At 39.3% G+C, this 22,703-nt stretch overlaps 2 long non-coding RNA genes across 4 annotated transcripts in view; both read left to right on the forward strand.

The window, feature by feature from the left end:
* Positions 1–496: 496 nt before the first annotated feature.
* LOC121906357 overlaps positions 497–22,703 on the forward strand; it is a 115,775-nt gene continuing 93,568 nt past the window's right edge. For 2 of the 3 annotated variants that reach the window (XR_006098606.1, XR_006098605.1), the window contains exons 1-2: positions 497–618; positions 2,164–2,525. This is a non-coding gene — a long non-coding RNA (uncharacterized LOC121906357). Of the gene's footprint in view, positions 619–2,163; positions 2,526–13,665; positions 13,829–22,703 lie in introns of all 3 variants that reach the window. The other variant, XR_006098607.1, reaches the window with a different exon arrangement.
* On the forward strand, positions 18,612–22,466 carry LOC121906358. Its single transcript, XR_006098608.1, has 2 exons — positions 18,612–21,222; positions 21,529–22,466. It is a non-coding gene; the product is annotated as an uncharacterized LOC121906358 (long non-coding RNA).

Here is a 22,703-nt window from a genome sequence, read left to right on the forward strand (position 1 = left end):
GAGTGTTTATTGTGACAGTTCTAAGTGTTACTTCTAGTAACCATTAGAATAAGAAAGAGCATAAAAGAGCAATAAAAGAGTTCTCATAGGAGAAAAACCTGCAAGATGCAAGATGCAAGTAGCAGTGAATAAACACATTAGCCAGATGAATTAAAAAAAACATCAAATGAATAAATGGTAGAATAAATTAAATTAAATTAAATTAAATTAAATTAAATTAAATTAAAAAATAAACATTCCATGATAGATAGATAGATAGATAGATAGATAGATAGATAGATAGATAGATAGATAGATAGATAGGTCAATTAGTAGAACTGAATAAAGTGATTAAGTTGGTGAGTTTAAATATAAATCCTACACCAAACAATAACCTCCATGCTCCATGTTAGTAATGAGGCATATCCTCGGCCCGACTATATTGTTGTGTGCATAGTTGTTTGACTTTGAGAGGGCGGGACTCTTTGGAGAGCGAAATGAACTAGGCGCGGCCAAAAGGAGCCCCATCCATCTATCACACGTGTAGACAAAGGGGGACTCCACAACACAAAGCTAGACGTGCCCTCTCAAACTTTTTCCACGACGCACGGCGACACGCACAGCGCAAGGCACCCCCAGGTGAGTTGTCTCCGAGCGGGATACTGTCCTTGCTTGCACCCCTGGAGCGATTTTCGATTTTATTTCCAGTTAAAAGTTGCTACTGTAGTTGGTGCGTCAGCGCTCAAACTTGAGCACAAAGCAGGGGAGAGAGGGAGAGAGACATAGAGAGACAGAGGTAGCGAGGAGAGAGAGAGAGAGCGAGAGGAGCGGTCCCCTTTTCCTTTGTCTGATGCGGGGCGCTTTGAGGAGAGAACTTGAGGGGATGCTCAGGCATGCATCTTCACAACGCTCAATAATACTCAACATATGATAAATAGAATTAATTGGCAGTGAGCTTTAATTGAGGTGAGATGGCGTTTGTACTGTTGCCGTATCTTTGTCTCTTGGGGATGTTGCGACGCACAAGACAAAGCAGCTGCCTGTCAGAAGTTTGCAGAGAGAAGGACCTTTTACGCACGCTGGAAAAAAGACAAAGTGACAAGTAGTTCATAAATAGTTTGTAAATAGTCTTGTCCTCGTGCAGTAGTTTTATAACAGTGGTATTCGTGGTCTTGCGAAGTTGCCAATGCACTGTGGGAATTCAGAACAATGTAATCAGGTGTAAAGTCTCTAAGAAACAAAACAGTGCCTCAAAATTAAACTTGTTGCACGAATAAGGAATAATCTTTGGAGGCAAAAAGATGTTATGTTATGAAAAGAAAATGAGTTCATCTCGAAAATCACCAGGAAACTTGTTATAGTTTATTGGAAACAGAGCAACAGGTATAAGTCGCTGCAGCTTCTTTGTTACAGTAAAGGCTCCTTTGTTCTCTGTCCATACAAAGAAAACCAGCAAAAAGGAGCGCAAATCCAAAAGGAAACAACTTTTTTGAACGCCTGTAATGATTTTCACGGGATGAAAATTATTTTGAACTTAGTTTTTTTTATATCCAAAGTGTTAAGTTAGCTTTTATTTGCCTTTTTTTTCTTTTAAATATATAAAACCGCGGGAGCATCCCAAGATAAATATTTAGTCACTTGAGGTTTACTACAGAGTTTCAATTAGATTTTTCTTGTGTGACTAACATAAAATATTTAAACATTTACATAATCTTTAAAAAACTTTCTTTATCATGTAAAGGTGTGGCCAAATAACTTGTTTGAATTTGCTGCATTCCATTGTACAGTGGCCCTACCCTTAAACTTTTCATTAGGCAACATCTAAGACAAAATGTACCAACGGGATATATTTTTAGTGCCTGAAACGAAATAAATTATGCTTTCTGTAAAATATTTGGTTCTGAATATGTTTAGTTTTAAACTTTTTCAAGACATTTCAAACTCTTACAGTTCGTACCAACTTTTAGACATCCAAAGAAAATCAAACCCAAAGAGTTTATTAGTTAATTAGATAGTATGAGGAACTATTTTTCTATATTAATATATTTATGAAGCATTTTATGTTTGTATTTTTTAATTTTCCTTTTTTTTATTTCAACTGTTAAAATCAATAATCAATCTGTAACAATGACATGAAGTTGACTACAATCTTTTTTTCTCAATTTCTCTGGGATCTGTTTTTAGGTGGGATTTTAACACCAGATTAACCACCAAAGCGTGTTCTCTTGCGGGAGGTTAAGGAAATGAAAATATGTGGAAAACACATGGAAGATGTACAGAGTCACCTATCAAGAGGCTTTTAGGATTAACAGACAGTGCACTTTTCTTTTGGAGAAGGTGAAGACTCATCTCGTAAGGATTTAAACTTCAGCAGCAGCAGTGCCAGGAGGGATGCGTTTTAGGCACACTTGGAAATCTAAAACTCATGGAGACACTTTGGGGATTATAAAAATGTGCAGTATGTCTCTCCACAAGACGTTTCTCAGCCCAAAGTCACTGGGATAGCAGGATATTGCATTTTTGATCCTCCACGGCCCTCCTCATGGGTAGGTGATATAACTTACTGGGATTGTGACACTTGTTCAAGCACTTTTTCAGAGAGCTGATTTACTCAGTTGGAATCACAGGGACCAGTAGGGTCCCCCAACCACCAGCATTCTCTCTCTCTCTCTCTCTCTCTCTCTCTCTCTCTCTCTCTCACACACACACACACACAGACCACCATAATCACCCCAGTTCAGTTGAATTTTGGCAGTGGTTGTGTTTCTCCTACATTGGAACATTTGAGAATGGCTCTATGTAGAATAATTGTCATACAAGGAAAAATCAAGATAAATTTGATAAAAGTTTATGTTGTGCCACATCTTTATAAAAAAATCATTTGTACGCTCAAAAAAAGTTTGTCTCCGACTTTGGTAGTTTGGAGACCAGCATCTAAAAACGTGTATTTTATCGTATCATGTCAGTCATTAGACTTTACGTCCCAGAAATTAAGTCAATAATAAGCGATTTGGACAATAATTAGGAATGTTTTAAGTGATACAGAAACTTTGTCAACAACTTGCAAGGATGCCTTTTCACAGTTGCCTCGCACTTGGATACATGTTTGGAAACAAAACAAAATACCTAAAGTGTCTCATGAACATGGGAAATTTTTAAAAGTTGTGGCTCCCACATAACCACTAGCTTATCTAATAATGTTATTAATGATTAAGGATAGATCATTAACAGCTATATCAGTATATATCAGTTATAAGCTCAAACACTTTTATCTTTTAATTTATGACTAGATCACATGGATTTTCTTGACTGACCACATAGTTGGGGATCTGCAACCTCATTGTGTCATATGCAAGGTTAATGTCTGTATGCAGCAGACTTGACTTTGGTTATCCAGTGCCAGCGTGAAAAAGGCTGTTGAGTCCAATTCCATTTGACCACAATCAGTTCTATGTTACATTTGCTTTGAGATGCTCTGGGATGTCATTGTTTGATTTACAACTGTAGAACTGTTGTGTGAATTGCCATCTGATCTGTAGTGTAGTTGCTACTTCTTCTGTGGGCTGCAGGCAGAGAAATGTGCCCTCAAACCTGGACAAGAGAGGAGAGAGGGAGTCTCAAAATGAAGAAGTTGCTTTCGTATTGCAGAAGTTAATTTAACCAAGCAAGTTAAATCTTGGGAAAAGGTCAGGAGCATTCTTAACTTGTGCTTATAGCATGTGGGTGTGAAGGAGAGAGAGTGCCAGACTTACACTCCTTTCACTGTCTTTGCAGCCCTTTATCAGTGATGTCATTGAGAGCCAATGAGAGCATGCGGTGGTACTTGTCAGCATCCAAGCCCCACCTCCAGCCTTTTTGTGCATGGCAGCCCACATGGTCCTGCAGCATCACATTTTCACCATGCGTTACTCTGCTGCAGAGAGAGGCAGAGATACAGAGAGGTTGCTCTTGGCTGTGTGCTCTGACGTTAATGCACCATGGGTTCAGAAATAGCTTGTTTGGAGTGAGGAGAGATGGCATTTCTTTTGTTTACATTAATTATTAACCAGGAATACAGCAGCCCTAGAAGCAATTACCTTGATGATTACTTTAATTCAACTCAAAACATCAAATATAAAGGGTAGGCTACGATATCGATGTTCCTGTGTAGCTTAACAATAATTTACCAGCCTTTGTTAATACTTGAGGCTTGGGGAAAACAGCATTTATCCATCTCCTGCTGCTCTTGTGGAACTGGCTCAGGTCTCAACCTGGAAATGACTGGATCAGTGGGAATGTGGGTCAGTCAACACGGTGACAACAACTCAGTCTCGCATCAGAATGTATAATAGCTACTTTGGTCCGCTACTTTGGTCTTAATTTCACAATATGTCTCTAAAACTGTGAGAAGCCTACGTTTTTTGGCCTATTCTTTTCTATTGGCCTGTATCCACGTCACATGACTGTCAAGTTTCTGTCAGCAAAAAAAAAAAAAAAAGTTTGACATTCCTTTGATTCCCAGTGGAAAATGCAATATTTTAAGATAGTTTTGGCATTAAAATGTGTTTTGATAAGATTTCTAGTGAGAAATGTCCATTTTATTTGCATAATCTTTGTTCAGTGAATGTATATGATGTTCAGTTAGTCAGTTATTATAAAGATTTTTTCAGGCTTTCTGTCATTGCTATGGATGCTGCTATTGCTCATTGTCTTTGCGTTGTGTACTTATCTAAGCTGTTATATGTTTGATGAGGTTCTTTCAATAAAAAACGTAGATTTTAAAGCACACCAGGGATGAATTGAATTTGAAATCCAGAATTTGAAGCTTTGCGATTGGCTGAAGCCCTGCCTGGAAGTATTTTCCTCACTGTCACTGTGTTAAGATTTTCCCTTAATAATATCAACACAAAAACACGAATATGTCTGTGATAACTCAACAATATGATAGGTTAATGTTAAGGCCATCAGTTTTAGACAAAGACAAGGATTCAAACAACATGCAACTACATGGATTCAGCAATAGCAGTGTCCATAGCAACCACCATAGCAACGATAGAAAGCCTGAAAAAAATCTTCGTAATAACTGACAAACTAAACATCATAAACATTCACTGAACAAAGATTATGAAAATAAAATGCACATTTATCAAAACACATTTTAATGGCCAAACTATTTTAAGATATTGCATTATCCACTCAGAATAAAAGGGATGTCAGCCATTTTTTTGTTTTTGTTTTCACAAACATAAACTTGACAGTCATGTGACACAGACGCAGGCCAATAGAAAAGAATAGGTACAAAAAAAATGTAGGCATCTCACAATTCTAGAGCTGTTTTTGTGAAACTAATACATTTTGTGCTTTGGACCAACGTAGCTATTATACATTTTGATGTGAGACTGGGTGGGTGACACACAGGTGGGACAGATATAGGTCAGTGGTAGAGTATGGGTACTGATGAGTCATGCATCCACAGTAAGTAGGGACAGATGACATGTGTGAGAGAGAAAAATGCAGTTGTTGAAACAGTGCGCATGCAGCACATCTCATCTTGACCATCCAGCAGACATGTGCTGATCCTTAACTTAATTGAATTTCCCCTTTATTGCTTCATAGTTGTAAACTGTTTACAATTTAATGACACTGCAGATCTTTGATGGGGTCTGCAGAAACTTTTAGATATGTACATTTCCGATTTTAATGACCTGTGTGGTAGCTTTGTATAACAATAACTTCTATCTGTAACCATGGATCTGTCATTTACAAGTAATGTAAAAATAAATCTGATGTTCCGCCGATTAAGTCCTGCTTATTAACAGCTGTAATTATAGCTCTACCTCTCCTTTCTCCCCAATATTTGGAGAGCTTTGCCTATCCTGTCCTACTATTTACCTGATATTGTAAATTTCAAGCTGTGCAGATTCAATCCAGTGCAGTCCAGTTAATGAACTTGTGAATAAAACAGAAACATCAAATTTAGCGTAACTAATCATTGCGACAGGCCCAGCACTGAGCTCTTAATAGGCATCACAGGGGCATGGTTTCCACTACAATACAGTATGCTCCAGTGTGTGTAGCTTAATTACATTGCTTATCTGTAATGCTATTATCAAGTACAGTGAAGTTTTCATAACATTTGGCGTTTGGTGGACGCTTTATGAGAGCATACATTTTTTTCCATGTTGTCCCAGTGGGAGTTGGGCTTCTAAACCTAATCCACTGAGTTACACGGGACAACATTAGCACAGCAATCTGTGGTATCTTCCAGCTCTGAAGTCTCAATATCCGTTTAAGCTGGAATGCTCATTAAAATGGGCAATGGTTTCACACCATCTCTTTCTCTGCAGCATATGCGCGACTAAATCTGTCACCATAATCTCTCATCCATCTGCATTTGCTATATTTTGCTACACTAAAGGACTTCTTTCTGTGTCTGCTGAAGTCTGATGGAAACAACAAAACATATTACTGTGTTGGAGCATAGTATACCTTAGGTTCAATGACACCAATCCTATAGACATATAAAAAATTAATCTGCATTATTCTTATCCAGCTACATTTCTGTAATGCACGGCATGTCCGTGAGCTGGTCTGATGTTATGCAAAGTACATTAGACTAGAATACAACATTAGGCCTAGAATAACTAATCACTACCATAAGCCTAATTCTCTCAGACATCCTGTGGTCAGCCTTAGGAAAACTATCAGGTTTAGTTTTACCACTCATTGTATGTGGCTTGTGGGCATTGAAGTTTCTAGTCCCTCATAGAAATCATGATAATTTATGTGTATACATACACTTGTGATCTTTTCTGGTTCATCAAACAACAAAATTACGACAAATGCAAGTCAAGGTCCAATCTATTTTTGCAGTAACGGACACTCAAAACACCGTTGACCCACTACTGTGTGTGTTTACACAGCGCTTTGTTTAATTCACACTATTTTTGCGCTTTGAAATATAATATTTGATGCTCTAATACAAGCACTGACAGATGGACAAATACATTTCAGGCCGGATCTTCAAAGTGGAACAGCCGCTCAAACAGATTTTCTATGTGCCTTGGCAAAAAAAGAGACTAAATTGGAAAAGATGAGCAAGTTGTCAAAAACTGCTGCAATAATAATGTTGTTTAATTTCCCTACAAGCTGAATTTCCGTCGATGTTCCCTTTGTGCATATCACTGAGTCATACAGGACACTACACTGTGGGTACAGTACTGTAAATTGTGCAGTAAAACATTGGGCCCACCATTACTAATCGTGACGACAGTTCTAATTCTCAAAGCTACAGGCGTTCTGTGGTCATCCTGTTGCAAACTATCAGAGCTTAGTTTTACCACTCAGTGCCTGTAGCCGCGAGATAAGTTAACGTGGTCTACTGGCATGCTAATACATACCCGCAATGGGGGACAGGAATAAATTATTTCTTTATGACTGCGCACAAGGCAGAGCATTTGAAGGTGGGGGGGCGGGAGGGAGGAGAGAGAAAGCAGGGCAGGAGAAGTAGTGAGTCAGACTGAGAGGAAGGGGAAAAAAGGAGCTAGAAAGAGAGATGAAAAAGACAAGAAAAAGATTGAAAGCTTTATAGTGCTTTTTATATCTGTCTCTCGGAAAACATAGTCCTCCAGAGCTTCCTTATTTTTCAAGGCAGTAAGAGTGATAACTGAAAGGTTATTCCCAAAGTAGCAACATTTGTAGGTATGGGCTCAGGAAAAACACAGGTTTTCTTTGGCAATTAATAACTGTACAGATTTATTTTACTGCTTTGACATGAAAACTGGTTAGGCTACATCCACAATCATATGACCTTTCGAAGGTTTGAAATATTCGAATCATGCAATAAGAAATAGCTGGTGAATAATGTTAAATTATGATGCAATGGCTGGGATATAAGTAAAACTGGTATTGGTTTGACTTTGAAAAAACAATGATACAGAGGAATTATTTCAAATAGTTTCTGAAGGAAAATGAGAACAGGCTTCGTGATGTGGAGTGCTATTTAGTTATTTTATGTTTGGGTTCAAATGTTAATATCTTGTTTTGTGCTATACTTTTCCGGCTGCTGCACATTTGGCCTCTGGGATATTAGTAAAGTCAAAAGTGAACTGCACACAATAGCATGACAAATCAGTAAGAAAAGCACATAAAGGTAAGTGCCAAATCAAAATTCACTGGATGAGAGCTCACATGGTGTGTTGCACAGCAGGTCTAACTGCCCCTGAAGATATCTCTTTCTACTCCTCCTTCGTCCTAGCCCAGGTATAGATATAGGGGCACAATTTCCAATAACAGCTTTAGCCAGTTGTCTGCCTGTCTATTACAGGTCAACTTATTACCTCCATAAATGCACAGCATGTTGCCGTCTGGGGATGGACTGATAATCCCTCTAAAGACTGGGATTTTATCAAAGCTAAATCTGCTGCTCACACAAATACACACACATACACATACAAGGACAGGCATGCATCAGGAATACCCACATGGGAGCACACACAGTCACTCAGACATACATATGAAGATAGACTTGCCTGGTAGACAGACACACATAAAGACTAGGATTTTATCACAGACAAATCTGTTGTTGTCTGGTAGTTAGGAGATTATGAAGCGGTGATTTTATAGACACACACACCCATGTGTCATTAGAGGATGAATACTGGCTTGCATACCAAAGGCACAGAGCAGTTAAGGTGTTATCAGTACTGGTGAGCTTTAATACTGTGACCGACTGTGGTTTAATACTATGACAGTGACTCAGTAAATCATTTGGGTGACAGTTAATAGGTACTTATTTCTGTCGTGTTTTTGCATCACACTCCTCTTTAGTTGTTCATGGCTATCACTGCTCAACCCAGCTATCTATTTTGCAAAGTCCTCACTCTTAACTGAGATGTAAGCAGACAGCTTTTTAAAATATTGCACCTAACCGCTCCTGCTGCATTTTATGCCATGCAAAAGATTTTGTGCCACACCCATCTGCTCAGTCACAGATTTCCATAAATGCTTTTGCCAAAAACTGCGTGGCAAACATTCCATAACCTCAACTTAGAACATATCCGTGCCCATGCATCCCCAAGCAGTCTTTTGCTGACCTTGCAGAGTGAGACAACATATCACAAGCTCAGTTTTCATGAGATTTACCATAGGTCTAAAAGTTTGAGAATCAATTGAGCCTGTTCAAATATTTACAGTCACCAAACATTGCCACTGAAGGGCCTATTTCTATTTATTTATTCTTTCTTGGATCATTTTGGAGCAATCGTTTTTCTGAAATCTGCCATGTGTACCAGTTTGTAAATCAGAAGCAAGGAGCAATAACCCAGTGAGTGCTGCATTGATCCAGTTAGATGTAGAAAGGGTTCATGTTGTGTCTGAGTGAAGGAGAGAACTCTCTGTCATGTACTGTATTGTACAGACTAACTTAGATGATATCTGTCTATTAGCTAATTGAGTCTTAGCGCTGCCAGACCAGCGACCATGAGGGGAGAAGAAATTGTGGGATGTCTTTGCCAGGCTAGACTTCAGCATTAGGTTATAGAGAGCAAAGCTGTCAATGATGGAGATCTGACTTGTGCCTTAGCACGCTAGTGAGCAGATTTTGAATCTAGACTGAGCTGGAAGAGAGTAAGGCCTACCGTTAGTGAATGGTTGGACTGTCCTCTGTACTGGATACTTAGTCTTAGGTCAGAGTTCATGACCTGGGTATGTTACTGCTCTTCTCCATACACAGCCATCTCGCTGACCCTGTTGTACCAAGAACAAAAAGGTCACAGACAGATTACTATACCAACTGGCCAGTGACTCCACTCCTTTCTTCTCAGGTGAGTGGGAGTAGCTGGTGTTAGCACCCTGACTCAGTATCAAGTAAGGGATGTGTTTGGCTGAATTCTGTGCTGTGGTGACTATTGTGGCCTGTGCTGTCGCCAATAGTTGTGACTTGTCTCTCAGACAGGTACAGCTAGTGGAGGCTGCTTCCATCACACTATGACTGATACCGATATGGATGTTACATCTGCTTAGCTACAAATTTGGGAAGTGGTATAGCAGTTTCATATTATAAACTGTCCTTGACATTCAGGTCACTGGGCAGGAGCTAAAGCTTACTGCTGGAACCAGACTCTTAGACTTTTATACTTGTCTCATGTCTCATTCTAAGTCAAGTATAGTACCACTTATTTATCTAGGTTATGTATGCTTTTGGGAAAGCTAGAACTGAAATGAGTTTAGTGAGGAGGGGGCTGCCTACCTCCTCTTTCTACTTGTAAACCAATCTAAAGTAATTTTGTCATTTGTCCACAAAGTCATGTTTCTCTACGTGCATATTAACCTGCCTTAACTATCAGGCACTACCTAGTTAAGTACAAACTGAAGCTTCTGCTAACTATAGTCTGTAAACTGACAGGAAAATTAAAGCCTGCAGCTCTGTTTGGCATCTTTCTGATTTCTCGAGAACGTGTTTATTTTAAAATGTTTACTTTGTGAAAGACAAAGATCACAGAAAAAAATAGCAAATATTTCATAAAGTGATAAAAGCACCAGATAATGAGCTACAGTGATGTACAACCATAAGGGAATGCAAAAAATGAGCACAATCCTTATGTCCTGAAAGTGTCACTTTAGGATTCTTCTGCCTCCTCCCCCGTTTTTAGATGATACAATTCCATATTTTTTCTGCTTTACTTATTTAATGATATCAAGCTCAGTGAATTATATTTTCCCCGCTAACAGCTTGTGCTCTACTTTGGAACATCAGATATAATACAGGTGTTTAAATTTGATATGGTACTGTCCTTCTAATATGATGCTAATCCACAGTAATGTGTCTATTTGAAAGCTTAGAGCTATTTTCACTGCGGCATTGTGATGAGTTGTAATCTTGTTCAGATGTAGCTGTCAGATTATAGTTAGGTGTTTAACAGGAAGCATTTTGACTTGAAATACCTGAACTAATATCTGTGTGTGTGTGCTAATGTGATGCTGTGTGCTATATGCTTGCCACGGTCGGGGCAGTGATAGTCCAGCGGGCTGATCCAGAATATTATCTTGTGTCATATCTTTTCTTTGCTGCGTAACACCTTGTCAGAACTGTGCACTATGGTTGACTAGTGCTGAATCAGATCTGTTTTGATGGAGATATCTTTGAGCTTAGCTGGATATGGTGTGATAAGTTCCGATTATGTCCTGCAACACTAGCCTGAGATATCAGACTTTAAACTGCCCCAGTCTCTGCCTTTGTGGGTATAACACACCTCTTTCTTCCTTTGTATAAGCATACAACTCTGCATTGAGGAGTATGAGATTTTCTTATACCAAGATTGCAGAATGGAATGAGGATCTCTGCTTCCTCTGGCTTATTTCTGAATCTGTATTTCCCTAAGGGAGATAACAGATCACATGTATGCAGCTACTGAACAGACTAGAATCTATTGGAACAGGATGTGTTTGGATTTATTCATATGTGCAAGTGAAACACCACCATTGTACTTTTGTAGTTTAGACTTCTCTATCAAATTCATTTTCTAAACCATTGATATGGAAACTGACACCATCATATTTAGTTTCATGCTTGATGTGGATTTATATATCTACTCTGGTATATACAATGGACCTGTATTTTTGTTATGATTAGTTATGAAAATTAAACATCTCAGCTTCAAAACAAACTCTTGAGGAGTCTAATTAAATATGAGAAAATCAGTCTGTTTATGTATGCATATGCCCATAAACATGCACATGTATGTATATCTATTCCTATTTATCTATCCATTCATGTAAATCGCATGTTCCAATACACATTTTGCTGATGTCATGTTAATTATAATGCTCTATAACTCACAATATAAAAGTGATTTTTTAAAAATAGTTTGCATCAGTGATCAATCATGTCCGGGAATCTTTGAGTATGCCATATATAGCCATGTGCGTGTTAATATAAAAAGTTGTGTTTTCCTAAGGCAGATTATGCCTCATACTATGAAAGCCTTCCCATAAGAGAATCTGCATTGACACGATTTTACAGTCTAGTGCAAGGCATAATCTGAGTGCCTGGAAATAGGCTGAATAAACCCAAGTAAATGCCCCACTCTCAATAATGTAGCAGTACCATGCTGGTATGATACAGCTGGATACAGGCCCCATTTTATGTAAAACATGGCTCTTAAAAAAATGAAAAATACACAGCACACAATGTTTAAGTAGGAGTTTGCATTTAATTCTAAAGCATGTTAAATTAATTTATATCTGAATAAATGTGTATTCTTAGCAATGCTGCCAGCTAACCAAAACATTATTTCCTCCTGCAATTCAGCTAATGTGAGTTTTTCCCATTTGTGTAAATTAAAAAAAAAAGATCCAGATTAAGCGAAGGCATTCATAGACAATAAGAGATCCAGTAGAGAATACAGACTGACACATTTCTTTTCAGGTCTTTTCATATGAGGTCAGTGCATAGTCTCTGGTGGGAATGTGGCTGAATAAGGCCAAGTCATGCCCTGCTCTTATTATTATGCATTTAATTACTATGCATCAGCCATTAGCTATTCTGTACTATGCGGTATTGCCAGCACCAGTTCACAAGGTCAAATTCATGGTACTTGTAAATGTCCTTGCGAGAAATGAGCTGAGTAAGCATGAGTCATGCTTTCAATTATGCATTAGCCTGCTAGCCTGCGCACTCTGACAGACAAGCAGTGTTAGCTTTCAGATAGCTGTCAGAGGCTAGATTTACAAGTGACCCTGTGATCCTTTGGCATGCTATCATTGAAACCAGAAAATGGTGAGTTAACCATCCAAAAATTGAACAGGCTCTATTATATAAACAAGTACTGTAGGCTTAAATATAACTAATCAAAATGAATCTACCATCAGCATGTAACCATCTCCAACAGACTGTTGTGACCGGTGAACTACGTTCACAACTCAGCCTAACAACTTGTTAACAGGACTAATTTGCTCTCTTTCCAAATTAATGTGGCCCCATGTAAACACTTTAATTGGCCTAGAGGGAATTAAGAATGTTCACATGCAACTTAATTGTCCATTAATATGACTCATATACTTTTATTCTAAATTACCTGCCTTCATATCACAACCCCAGACAGCCTAGAGGAACCTGACTGGCCTCATTCTTACTAAAATTAAATTTAGGTTCATTTGAATATTCTTGCACATGCAAAGTTAATCCCTGTGCACTAGACACACTTCTTTTCAGTTGGGTTGGGTAGATAATCCACTTCCAGCCTCACCAGTATGCACATGTGTGAGTGTGCAAGATTTAATGTGCACATGTGATTCTGTGTTCAGTTGTCTCTTTTTGCTGTTGTTTGTGTTTGTTGTGTGTGTCGGTCTCTGCGCTGCTGCTGTTTGTATGCAGATAGACAGTGGCTGCTTTACGAGCTACTTAGTGAGCTCTCTGATGTCCTTATCTGTGTGTGGTAATGGGAGCTGCTGACACACTGAACTGCGGCCACTCAGACAACCAGATATTCAGTATGAAAGCACGCAGACACAAGGGCGCTCGCAAATAGGTGTTTACTCTTCTCTCCAACATGCTCGCTTCCCATTTTTTCTCTCTTTCTCGCTATCTGTTTGTTACCCCATCTAATTTCTTCCCTCTTTTGTTCCCCCTTGCCTTACCCTCCTCTCTGCCTCTTTATCTCTTCCTCTGACTTAATTTTTCTGTCTGATTTTTTCTATCACACACAGAGTGAGATGCCGCTGTGCCACAATAGACAGTGAGATCACTGAGCCAGCCTCCTCTTCAGTTCACCGCCAGTTCACTCGGCTCCACACTGACAGAAATGATGCGAGACAGAAATGCAAATTTGACAATGACAGCAAAGGGTACCATTACTCCTCAAAACTTCAGGTACTAATTTGCATTCACTTGAAAGGGCAACTCCAGACTTTTTTTGACAAGGGTCTGTATTATTCTTGTCTCAGAGAAACTCAGTATCTTAGTCTGTTACACTGATAATATGCTGTCACTTTGTGCTGATTCATCAGTCCTAGGAGCTTCCAAAGGATCTAAAAATATTTTGTCAGACCTTGTAAAAGGAAAAAAAAACATCTAATTTGATGAAAATACCACACCAAGTGGAATCATTATTTTTTAAAAAAAAAACAAGTCATTCCTTTGTGCTTCAAAGTGCATTCTAGGACAAACAGTTTCAGCAATAGTTAGAGAAGTCCTCTTGTAATGTCCTTGTAAAAAACTCTTTTAATCCAACAAGGTTGATGGTGTGCTGCGGTCATCTTTTACAGTGTGGATGGCTGGTAATCTTGCTGGCTGACAAGCTGGCTTACAGCCTGTTTCACAGTCTCAAGGCTCAAGCTAAAGAGAGTGTAAAGGAAAGACAAGTCCTTGTCATGTGGAGTATTTTTCCTGTTGGACTGTGCCCTTAGACAAGCATGTAAGATCCCCGCTGAGTTTTGCTCTCTCTCTGTGTGTGTATATCTCTCTCCATCTCGAACTCTCACTCATACATGTAGGAGAATCACTCTCCTCTGCTTGCGCTACCTACTCTGTCACTTCATCTCTTTTTCTCTCCCCTCTGGTTATACTTTGACTTTCTTCTCTCCTGCCTCTCTCTGTTTTTCTCTCTGTTTCATGCTGGTATGCATTGCTGTCTTCCAGTATTTCTTGCGCCAGTGCTGCCTGCCTGTCACAGTTGGGATGCCTGTCTATCTTTTTCTCTCTTCCTCACTATTTCTCTTGATCTCTGGCTGCCTCTCTGGCTGCTTGCCTGTCTGTTTCTATTTCCCTCTCTGTACGTTCCTGGCTGGATCTCTCTGTCTGTCTCTTCCTCCCACTCTCTACATGTCTCTGTCTGCATTACTGCATTTATGCTCAAATGCAGTAATGTATCTTCTTACCAGTGATGGATTTCTCTTCTCTCTCTCTCTGTATACTATAACAACCACAGTTGTCTTTGTAATGGCAATAATCCGCCCTTGTTTTTTGCAGGTATGCATTGCTTCCATCTCTCATTCTTTGCAGAGTCACATGGTTTCATCTGATCTTTGTGAGAGTTTGCTCCTTCAGAAGTTTCCAGTCCTCAGATTACCTCTAACTAGTATTGGGAAGATGATGATTTATTACTTTTTGAGTGTGTTTTGGATTACTGTGCTCATTCATTGGGTTACCACACTTGTTAAATTGCACCACTAATACCGAAGGGAGTTTACATAAATCAGGATTCCAGAGTTGGGAAGGGTATTTTAATTGTTATGTAGGCTATTGCAGATTGTAATTTCAAACAGATCATTTGCAGACACGCAGCTCTCTGACTTTAACCTGGCTTTGTACACAAGAAATTGTCCTGCCGTTGTATGAACACCATTGGCAGTAAAACATACTTACTGTTTAGTATATAGACTGTTTCAAGTGTTGACTCAACCCCCTTTCCACAATCTTTCACTCAGTGCTTAAAAAAATCATTTTAACCAGCCTTTAACCAGTCTCACAGCCTATAACTGCACCCGGGCAGTTGATGTTATGGAAAAAGCAGGTATACTTAACATTTTGTACACAGTAAGTCTCAATGGATGAACAGTGATGTTTGTGTTTGCTTTGTATGTCTGTGCGAGCTTGTTTGTGTCCCTTGGTGTCCATGTGTTCATGTCCATGTGTGCATATATGTATCAGCCTGTGCATCTGTGCCAGTGTGTCTGTTTATTTACATGTCTGTGTTATTCTGTGCTTGTTGCATGTGTGTACACATACATTATGTGTTTGCCACTGTGTGTATATGTGAAAAGTTTGACATATACTGTACTGTTTGGTATGTGTCGGTGTTTACATAAGGCTTTCTAGTCGACCCATCCAGGACATCTCCAATCGTTGGTATGGAATTTCCTCTCAACAATCCAAACCATTGGAGCCATTGTCTCAAACTGGGGAGCCATAAAACTCAATTTCCCATGGAGGGAGGGAGGGGGGCATTTTGAAGTCCAAATGTTCTTATCTCATGCACTATTAAGCGAGGCAGTGGGGTGTGTGGGTAACGTGGTTTAGAGTCCGTCTGTCACAGCCTCAGGGTATGTTGCTTCGAGTGGAGTGCACACACAGATACACTTTCAGATACACACACACATGGGCACAAGTATGAAAGTATGCATATGCATAAACACACATGCACACACCCCTCTTTCTCTCATGTGCCCATTAACACACACAAACATGCACACTGCCTCAGGGCTCTATAGCTCTAGTCCTACTCGGCCTTGGTGCAGGTCAGAGGGGTCGACTGAGACTCTCACTTCATTAATCACATCTGGGAAGCTAGCAGATTTTTATGTATATGTTTCCATATGTATTTTCCCTTTAATCAACTTTGACTTGAGGGTAACGTATGGACCTAAAGCTGTCTTTCAGTGATTTAATATGGGATCTTATGTAATTGAGAAAATAGTACAGTAGTTTGTTACCTAATATATGACTGTGTTCAGTGAGATTCAGTACATTAAACATTTAGATTTTTACTCAGAATAAATCAGGGTTTTGTATAGAATGATTAGTAGTTTTGTTGAGTTATAGCTGAACAATTTCCTTCCTCCCATCTTTCTTTCTTTTTCATTGTTCTTCTTCAGTCTCTTTATTTTCAAGGTAGCAGCGCCACTGAAACAGAGCAGTTTGTGTCCCCAGAAAAGACCCCTCAGTATCAATATGGACATTACTGAGAGTAATGATATGTAATGACATGCAGGAGCATTAAGACAAGCATGAGTTAAAAGTTGAAGCACACACACAAACACACACACAGGTATACACACCAAAATATAAATTCGTGTTGCATGTGGAATGGCAATAGCTGACACCACCAGAGTAATTAAAAGTGATAGATTTCGAGCGTTGAAGTAGGTTGTTGATGTGATAATCATAATGAAGATCATAGCTTCTTCTTGTCACAGTACACTATACTGTATGTGTGTGTGTATCTGAGGGCTGTGTAAACCTGGCTGACACTGTGTTGGGGGCGGAAAGAGCCAGTTTTAATTATTTCAAGTCAGTTTATATGTGTGTCTGTGTATGTTACTCACTGATCTGTGGCAACAAGCTCATTGGCCTTTCAGAGAAAAACAGGACATCAGCTAGATTGATGCCTGGTACTGAGAACAGTTATTTATTTTGGTGAAATATTTTGACTTTTCAGTATGCAAATTTCCATGAAAGCTCATAAGCACCTAATCTCCAGTCTAAGCTGCCCTCCGGGGGATATGTGTTCTCTGTCACTTTACATTGTATTTGTTGAAAATTATTTTAAATGTGTAACATATACAAACAACAACAACTGGGAGCTTTGATTATTTTCATTTTCACAATTTATGACACATCACACTCCTTTACTCTTTTATCAGGGTTCTGATCATCATCTTTAAAATTACTTCAGTATTTGTTTAATTGCATTGTAAATTAAATAGATAACGAAAACACAGTTTGGCAATGCTTATCTAGGCTTCACAACTATTGATGTAACACAGTAGTTCCTTACCTTCATCACACTGTCCCTAAATTGGTCAGAGCATACTGTGTTAATTCATAGGCAGGACCCTGGTTATGCATGATCTGAGTAAAGATATGAATGGTGTAAAAGCTTTAACACCATGTTAATAGTGACTGCACTTCCAAACACACACTGTCATCACCCACCTTAAGCCTGGAAGAGATACCTGCAAGAGGTTTTGGCAGAGCAGTGCTGAGCAGTGTGAGGTGCTATCACAGTGCCTGGAGTGAAACTGATGTCACACTGTGTGTTTTGTGTGTTTGTGTGTGTGTATGTGTGTGTATGTGTGTGTTTTGCCCTTGACTGTTGGCACTCCTACATGCTTGAAATGGGTAGGGGCTTTGATAGTGTGTGTATGTCTGAAAGTGAGGGTGATGCTGTATAACTGGGCTAAAGTTAAAGATTAGCTTTAGTGAGTTTCTCTCACATTCTCTGACTGATGTATGATGTCAGTTGTACTGCAGGCATCTAACTAACACCTCTCAGTAGTCGGCTCTAGTTGGCCAACACCAGGTGTTTCTCTCATATGGAAGGTGGCTGTTGATGTATGCGTGTGTAGTTGTGTGCGTTTGTGTGTGTGTGTTTTGCCCCACAGAGCAAAATCGAGAGTTTTGAGTTTTTAAAAAACACCTTATATATATTTAATTACAGTACATTTGCTAAAGGTTTATTCAATCAGTGCAAAAACATTGCTGTGCTATTTTATCAATAAAACAGATTTCATTATTATTTAAAGAGAGAGAGAGGATTTGTGTCTCATTGTGTGCATGCCAGGAGAAGTGATGTTTGATGTGTGCGTGTGCATATGTGAGGATGACAGTGGGTGAGGGGTGTATTTGTGTCAGCACAATAAACATGGAAGCAGGGTAGAAAGGAAGTGAAGGATGTCTGAGCATATGTGAGTATGCCTGTGTGTTTTCTGTGTGTGTGTGTGTGTCTTCTCCATGGTGTTTTTATAATCTAAACTAAACTGTGTAAGCACTACATACTGTATGCTATAAAGAAGTTAAGGGTATAAAAATGCATCCACACTGTATTAGTGGCCCCCTTGTGGTTAACAGTATACAACATTTCATTCCCTTGGCAAGCGGGACTAAAATATATGCAGTGGAAATGTTGTGTTACCTGCGGGGGTCATTCATTAGTTATCAAGCATCCTCTTGAGCTGAATCTCTATCCTGCTGGCTCCGAATTGAGTTCATTCAAAACTCTGGGCTTTAACCAACTAACCCTTAAAACTTTTACTTTGCATCCAGGTTATCCACACGAAATGCTCGCACACTCTTCATGCTTTTGCTGAGTGAGTAACACAGAGTATGACAGACTGTGTGTGAAGTGCTAAGTGAGCAGAAGACTCTACAACAGCCTCTCACAGCTTTTGCCAGCAGCATGTTGCCTTGGCAAAAGAACTGTCCTTTTTGCACAGCTAGTGGTACCACTGATCAAATGTGTTCATGTATCTGCCTGCGTGTGTATGTGCGTGTGAGCGAGTGAGACCACTGCAACTCCTACTGTGTATTTCTCGGTTTGTTCTGAACATCAAGTTGAGTCTGAGGATGCGAGTGGCTGCCTGCTCTGATAATGACAGAGTAAGCGTTGTATTCTCGTGTGCTGTCATCACCACTGTATCTGTGTGTGTCATTCATCTTAGCATGAGTGTGTTGCGTGTCCACACTAGAAAGGTTCTAGAGAGAGTTTTTTATTGAGATTTGATATCAGTGTGCCATTTTAACTCATCTGTCAGGTACAGATGTATGCAGACGCACACAAATTCATACACAGCATAACACTTAGCCCCATTATTCAAACAGCGCGAGGAGGTGAGCACTATCTTCTGACAGACCGGTGAACTCTAAAGTGTGTTTATCAACAAAGCGCCTTGCAGCAGTGAGGAGGAGGAGGAGATGGAGGAGAGCAGGGAGATGAAGAGTTGAAAGTAGCAATAGGGGTCTTTTCTAGTTGAAAGTTTACCGGAGTGTGAGCTTAGGATCAAGGCCCAGCCGGCTGACTCTCAGCTGACCCAAGTCAAGGGAAAAAAAAGATAGAAAACACATCAATTTCAAACTTGGGGGAGTTATAATCAGAGACTTCAGAGAAAGCGAGTGGGAGGATTGAGTGAAAAAGAAGGGGGTTGGAAAGGAGAGTCAGTGAGGTGATGAGTCATAGTGACTTGTGTGCATCCATCCCTTGTCTTGTGTTTCTTTCCTGTCACTCTTTGTCATACCGTAAACTTTCCAGAGAAATGACAGTCAGAAATGACAAAATGATAGCCACAAATGAAACATGTTTGTTGCTGTTCGTGCAAAAATCTTTCAGTAATTACACTATGTTTTGTCACTGTCAGGTACCAAGATGGCTGCCTTTAACAGAATATGCAGTGAGTTATGTTCAGTTCTCACTGTGACTTTAATTAACCACCTTTCAGTCTCATCACAATTTTGTAATAGTATCCCAAGCTATTTTGATATGACCCGACATGCCTGACTGTTCAATTAATTAAGCCCCAAAGTTGCCATCGCAGCCAAATTTTCAAGATTGGGGATGTCCCAAGGCTGCTTATATCATGGAAATTTTTTCACCACAGCCTTCTAAATTTGGGATGAGCAGGCCTAATTAGAGGTTGATTTTGGTTGCATGGCTTTGGCTGCACTGCTGAGTTTTTATCCAACCTTAAAGCACACCAGAGGGCTGTTTTGGTGTCTCAGCAGAATTAAGTGCATACCATCACAAGTGTTGATGTCGCTCACAGCCCAGAATGTTTTTTTCCTGTCACTCTTCATTTCATGCTGTTAGAATTTGATAATCCATCTGAGGAAAGCAACCTTCCTCCAACGATTTTGATACGAAAATAAAATGAAAACAGAAGTGACAGAGAAACAATCTCCATTTTCAGGAAGAGCTTCTGTTCAACATTTTTTTCTTTTCTGTTATCATATATATATCACTGTTAATTACATGAGGCTGATAGTATTTAGAGTTTTTTTGATGTGTGCAGTATGTGCTTCAAAAAGGACATCCATAAAATAACATACAGTAAGAATAATGTTTGTATGCCTTCATTATGCTTCATTATGTGACAGGATGTTACTTTCCACTTACAATATATCTGCATTGCCAAAAGCAAAGAGCCTGAAGTTCAGCCCATTACTTGAATCTAAGTTATCCTCAGGCCTCTTTTCCATCCAGCAGGGTTTTATGAGGGTATATTTCACTGACTCACTGGCACAGCTGAGCAGGGAAATCCTTCTCTTCACGGTCTAGTTGGGATGACTGATGTAAATATGCTGCTGCTGAGTCCAGACACTGACACCATCATCACACTGACCCAGTTAGAGAGAGAAGGAGAGAGAGAGGGAGAGAGAGAGCGAGACGGAGAGAGAGAGAGAGAGAGAAAGAGAGAGAGAGGTTCCAAGTCATTTGTGACACGCATTTATTCTTGTGACTCCACACGTTTTTAAGTAGTTTCCAAGACTTTAAGAGCTTTGAGCCATGTGTGGTAGTTCATTGATGTGGGAAGAAGGATTAAGACATGTATTTCAGGTCATCTGGGATGCATGCACTGAATGACTGGACATTTTTTCTGGACATGCTACAAAGAAAGAGAGCAGCTTTAGACCATTTGTGTTTTATATTATATGTTTTCTGTGCAACTAAACATGGTTTTCCTCTGTGCTGTACTTTCCTAGATGACACATACCATACTGTCGCTGTTATCTATGCATGCAACCTCTGACCCAGTCATTTTTTTGAGATGAAGGTAATTGTTTTTTTCATGCAATTATTTTGATTTTTATCATTCTTAGGTCCAAAAAGTAAATATTGAGCAAATGCTGGGCTTTTCTGTATAAGTGCATATACTCTAGGTGACTGCTCCTTCTCTAAACCAACAAGTCTTCATACCTAAATGACGATATAGGTAATTTGCCTTTTTTTGATGTAGTGCTCTTATTGGCAGGACTACACTGTCATTTCCTTCCAAAACAAACCATATGACTGTTACAGAACAATTCATATGAGTGTTTTCTGATATTATATTGGAAACTTAAATGTCTTTCTTTAACAGTTAAGAAACAAAGTTGACTGGTGGTAGGAAGAGAATATGAGCCACAGTCAGACTTGCCAAGTCATCTACCCCAGTCAATAAAGGCACACTACTTCTGCCTTTGCTTCTGAGAGAGGACAGTCCTAAGCCAAAGACCAGCAGAGACAGGGTTTATGATCTCCTACCCATATACAACCACTTGTTATTACTTGGACAAGATTTTACTCTTGGGTCACTTGTTAACACCTGAGCCAGCTCTATTTGCTTAATGAAGACCATGACATGTGGTTGACAACTCTGAAAGCCAGGATGTGGACCTCTGAGCTTAGATTATTTTTTTAGATGTAAAAAAAGGTTGTTTTAGGTGTTTGAACAAACTATACATGCAATTGTTTTTGGTGAGGTCTTCTTAAAACCATCCTGCTTCTGCTGTGACTTATTAATGCCATCATAGTCATTCTTCTCACTGTGTGTACTGTGTAGTGATTGTAATTACATGAATAAAAATATCTTTCAAACGTACTAAAAGTCACGTGACCCACTCATTCACCTGTGTAGGGTTAGGCTTCTACTGTTCTTGTTTGTATTCCATGTGAGCGTTGGTGGCCTTACTGCTCGTTAACCTTTCCTAATACGACCTGCATGTATTAATAACACTCGGCGGGAAAGGTCAATCGATGGATGCGTGCATGTGTGTGTGTGTTTTTTTCACTGGGAATGCTTATGCAGACTATAAGTGGCTTGGTATAGGAGGTATATGGGCTTGTCAGTGAACTGGTGAGGGTAAATTGGATTTGCTTTTAATAATTAACCAGGACTGATGGTTTAATGTTGTGTTGTGCTTCAGGGGGAAAATCTAGCTAATGATGACATGTAATCAAATCTATTGTGTATCATGATGTGTGTTCTTTCTATGTTCTGTACCATCACTTCCAGATTAAAATACCCTTGTTCTACTATTTGAGATGAGATTTTTTGTAAAATAAACAAAATAGTGTTTGATGTGTGCACTCTTTGGCAGAGCGGCAGAGAATTTACATTTTCAGCCAGTGACCCCTCATTAAATTGTTTTTTTTCTACCTGAAATTCAATTATGATACTTTAAAGATTACACCTTCATTTGCGCAAAATGACCTTAGCCATGGATTTAATCTCCATATAGTGATAAATTATATAATTGTAATTGAAGGTGCTGG

Source organism: Thunnus maccoyii, chromosome 10 (assembly GCF_910596095.1).
Source record: "Thunnus maccoyii chromosome 10, fThuMac1.1, whole genome shotgun sequence".
Lineage (NCBI taxonomy): Eukaryota > Metazoa > Chordata > Actinopteri > Scombriformes > Scombridae > Thunnus > Thunnus maccoyii.